Here is a 5,058-nt window from a genome sequence, read left to right as displayed (position 1 = left end):
GCTTCCTTACAATCTTGCCGTTCGAATGGTATATGGCAATCTTACAGCTACTCATGTCGAATCTCGCGACAAGAATGTGGTTACTTTGTAAATCCACCGCAATCCCACGACAGGCCATACTGTTTGGAACCCCAAACCTAGCCAAAGCTCTACCATCCCTGTTGTATTGTACAACATAGGAGCCAACAAACACCAACTTGCCCACTACCCACAGGTTATCATTGCCGTCAATTGAGATATCCTCTGGAATCACATTACTACCAGGTTTCCCGGGAACACTTGTCAAGAAATGACGAATGTAAACCCCATTCATGTTAAATACTTGGACTCGATAGTTGTCACGATCAAGTACAAATATCTCGTTCCTAGAAGACACAACAACTCCACCTAGACGAGAGAACATTCCCGGTGTCGATCCTCGCCCTCCGAAAGTGATGACGTGGCGTTTTCCACCATCTTCCTTTGTGCCTAAGACGAAACAAAGCACCATGAACACTATTAAAACAGAGTGCGTCAGGACTTGAACAAATCATGAAGAAAGAAGTTAACGTTACCCAAAAAGTCAAATAATTATTTGGTCGCTAACTGTATTTCAGTTTTTAATTTTCTTTTTTTATCAATTTTCTTTCTTATTTTCTTTTTATTGAAACAAATACATCACACATAACATTGTACCAAAAATATGTGTACATTTACCTTCCTGGCTGATAGAGGTGCGTAAGTTCTTTCTTGTTGTGACATATTCAACAGTCGTCTTAACCGCGCCAGTGTATGTGGCCGATGAGAAAACCTATTAAAGCAACACATATATTAGTTTAGGTATTTTTGTCAGGTCTTTGGAACCAGAGTCAAATCAAAAAGAAAAAAAAAGACCAAAGTAATTCTTCAAATAATCGGGCTCTTTGACAATAAAAACTGTTAGTTTAGAGACCGACATTTTCTTCTATTTACTGTTCTTTTAACTTAAGAAATTTTTAAATACAAAAATCTATTTTTATCCATGAAATTTACACTTTGTCGTTTTTGAAAGAACATTACCGTCCTTCCTTGCGTTATTGCTGAAAATAAACAACATCGTATACTCACACTGTAGGTAGGTGCTAATTCAACAGAGTTTGCTGTAGTTGCTGAGGAGTTTTCCATCTTGATTTGAGTCGTGCTTGCGACTGTTGTCTGTAACAGAGACGTATCCTAATGGTTAAACAGAAAAAAAAATGGCTGCCTTTGATTGAAAAAAAAATATACCAGACAAATTAAAGGCACAATTTGGGTTGGCTTCTTCAGTCATTTTTTATACCGTTTTACGTGTCGACGTAAACTCACAACATGATTCATTTGTTGATTTTTCTATATTTGTCTAAACTGTCCATTGTCCTCAATGCGAGTATCTCGAACCTTTCAGAATTGCTGACGGCCATGTATAGGGCACCACTGTGTATAAAGCAAGGCAAGGTAGTGCAGACAGAAATGTTACTCTTTACCTCGTTATGCGTTGTAGGATACGGAAGGTTGGGCGTACGGGATTCCAAGGGTACAGCAATTAAGACTCCTGTCAGAATGATTGCTACTGCAGCGGTTGCCATGATGACTGCACAAACCAATTGGGCACATGGGTGAAAAGGACACATAGGGCCACGAGGTGCAGGTCCCCCATCTGTAGCAATTGATAGAGTGTAGACTTATGGAAATGATCACATGGTAGCAGACATTAATATGTTTTTCATTAAATATGTTGCTTTCCAAATCACCGTACATAACAGCATTATTAAAAAATATAAGGCATCTTTAAAAAGCCATATAAATTTCAAGAAAAAACCAACAAAACAACGATTTTCCATATAAGCCAACAATAAACTCACAACGCCAATAAGGTTTTTAGCCAACCATCGGTTGTGCGTATTGTATCTAGCTTCCAAAAATAATAGAATGATACAGATCCTGTATTGCTTCCCGTCAATACCGTGGCATTAAATGCATACAACTAAAAAATGTTATCGCAGCTTTGCTTCTAAAAAAACATCAAAGAACAATAATGTAAGAGAAATGAATCTATTATTATTAAATTTGATATATTCTTAGACAGATCGGCCAGGTAAGGGTGCAAAAAGATATGTAAATACGGGTTTTAATCAAATTTGTTAATTGAATGAGTGCTTGCTTAGAAAACAAGATGTAAACCAAAAATAATAAAGACTTTTACTACTTCAATACGGGGCCACAGGGCAACTAATGAAGATGCATGGATTTAATAAGAAGACAACAGAAGATAAAAACAAATGGATAGATTTTCTAGACATTCAATACACAAAGGGAGCTTTCTACATGTGCAACCGGTCATTTTAACATTTGTACATTTATCGGAAAAAAATCTAGCTTTCATAAGATGATTCAAGCGAAGCTAAAACTTGAAGGGATTATGTCGATTTCACATTACGACATAGGTGCGTGTTGCCTTAAATATTCTAGAAACTTTTGTAATAACATAACTAAATAACTGTTTTGAATGGCAAGCTTTTTTTAAATTTCTAAATATATCCCAACGTATTCCAAAATAGTATGAAACTTTCTGTCGTTATTTAACATGTTTTGGTTTTGATATAATGCATTTCTTTTACCCGGATCAGTAAAGTGGTTGAAGGGAGGGCAATTCACACACCCATCCGAATTGCAATAGATTATGTCTGACTGCCAGCTCCAAACACAAACAACACTACTGCTCAGCTGTAAAATCTTAGAATACTGGTAGCATTGAATAGAGGCTAGTTAGCAGCTACATTTATGGAGGCAACAATATAAATTTACCAATTGGACAAAGGTCCTAGTAGTAAGGACATGTTCTAATAACAATTAAGATAATGTTGCGATTTTTTCCAATTAGGCATTTTATAGTTGCATTCAAGATGTTGCCAACTTTAACTGAATTCAGACATTTACAAACTTCCATTTTTAATTGGGTAGAACTGTTGAACTCTTAAATTTTATTTGAAATTTATTTCTAAGATTCCAAAATTTCAAATCTACTTTTTGATATTCTGAAACATAACTATATAATCATTTTTTGGGTCCAAAGTTAATTGAGACTCACCTGATGGAGGGTTTGTGCTCTCAGTTGGTTCGTTTAAATCCATGTACACATGCTGGTTATCAACAACATCGTTATTTTCATATATATCTTCATCTACATCATTATCATTTTCATAAACACCTTCAGCCAGATCATCATCGTTTTCATATGCATTTTCAGCAACGTCATCACCATTTTTAGATACATTTTCAGTTATGTCATTTTCATAGACATCTTTAGTCATATCGTTACAGTTTTCATATACATCTTCAGTCACATCATTAGCATTTTGCTGTACATCATCAACCAAATCATCATTATTTTCATATACATCTTCAGCGACATTATCATTTTCATATACATCTTCAGCCTCATCATCATTTTCATATACATTTTCAGTAACCTCAACATCATTTCCATGTGCATCTTTAGCCTCATAGACTTCATTGTTATGTAGAAGTACAACTTCAGCTACATTGTTATCATTTTTATATACATCTACAACCATACTATCATCATTTGCATATACATCTTCAGCCACACCATCCTCACTTTTATATACATCTTCAGCCACATCATCATCATTTTCATACACATTTTCAGCAAAATCAACATCATTTTCATATACATTTTCAGCCAAATCATCATCATTTTCATATACATTTTCAGCCACATCATCAACATCATTCCCATACACATTCTCAGACACTGCAGTGTCTGTTCCTGGCTTGTAATCAACGTGGACGTCCGATGACTTTGTCTGTATGGATTGCGGCTCTACAGTAGGACCGGGCGCTACAACTCTACGAGTTGCCTGAGTCGGGATGTTACTTTGCTGCATCATTGTCTTCAATAGAGAGATACCTGACGGTGCAGAAAAAGTAACGACTCTGAGACTAAAACAACAAAAACACTTTGTGCTACGTTATTTCTGCGTCAGTTATATTGGAACTAAATCTTCGCTCATCATACGATAAATGATAATTTTCTAGTAATAATTTACTTGATTTACGATACGTAATTTTCCTGTCATTTTGCTAATAAACTCCTTTCTGTTTGAAAATTGATCTTAATCATATTTTTGTCGCTAATAACGTTAAACTGTAACAGTTCAAATTGTAAATTATGGATTGTTTGTAAATGGATTAGCTGTTATCTCTATAAGAAACATACTAATAAATTGCAGCGATGGCCACATGCATTAACATGTCCTATAATCATCATATAAGAATTGTAAAACCTTGTCTTTTCAGGGGTCTGTCACGTAATAGTGATAAACGTCTCCCGATTTCTTACCTGGTGTGCAAACTCAGCAAGCTAGTCAGTGGTCTTGTTCAGAAACAGCAACAGCTTCTCGCGGGGCGTCGAGTTTTCGGAAGGCTGCTGGCTTCCCGTTAGAAACGTCGACGAAAACAAGATAAGTGGTGGTGATTGCGCTGATGTTTAAGCCCTAACTGAAAACAAATAATTGTCTAGACCTTATACAAGAAAATAGGTCAGCTTATCAGACAGAAATTAATTGAAAAGTATTGGAGTAAAATTTCTGCGAAAATATTATTATTGTCTCCCAGTTCTCAGACCAATATGAATGTGATCATTATTTCTAAATTTCTTTTTTTTTACTCCACCAGTCAAATTAAAATTGCTAAGTTATTGGTATAGGTTGTTGAGAGGTAGGATGGCGTCATACGCGCCCTTTTAAACACATCGTGGCGAGGCTTTACACCGGAAAGGTTCTCAGGCCTGCTAAGAAAAATACGCTGCAAAGCTTGTAGTCCCCCCACAGCGCTTCCACAAAGGCAATAAGGATTAAGGTTGTCTATGAAAGGACCGTAACTAACAGTATATAAACAAAATGTTATTCACAATCCCGCAGGAAAGCATTCACAAGTCAGCGGAAATCGTGTAAAGCATACTCGAAACGTGCCGGAAACTATACGATTGTTTGGTGCGAAATAATTTCTGTCAAACATATTGGTAAAACTTTAGTTTTT

This window comes from Branchiostoma floridae, chromosome 12, assembly GCF_000003815.2.
Source record: "Branchiostoma floridae strain S238N-H82 chromosome 12, Bfl_VNyyK, whole genome shotgun sequence".
In the NCBI taxonomy this organism is placed as follows: Eukaryota; Metazoa; Chordata; class Leptocardii; order Amphioxiformes; family Branchiostomatidae; genus Branchiostoma; species Branchiostoma floridae.
Note: the sequence above shows the minus strand (reverse complement) of the source record.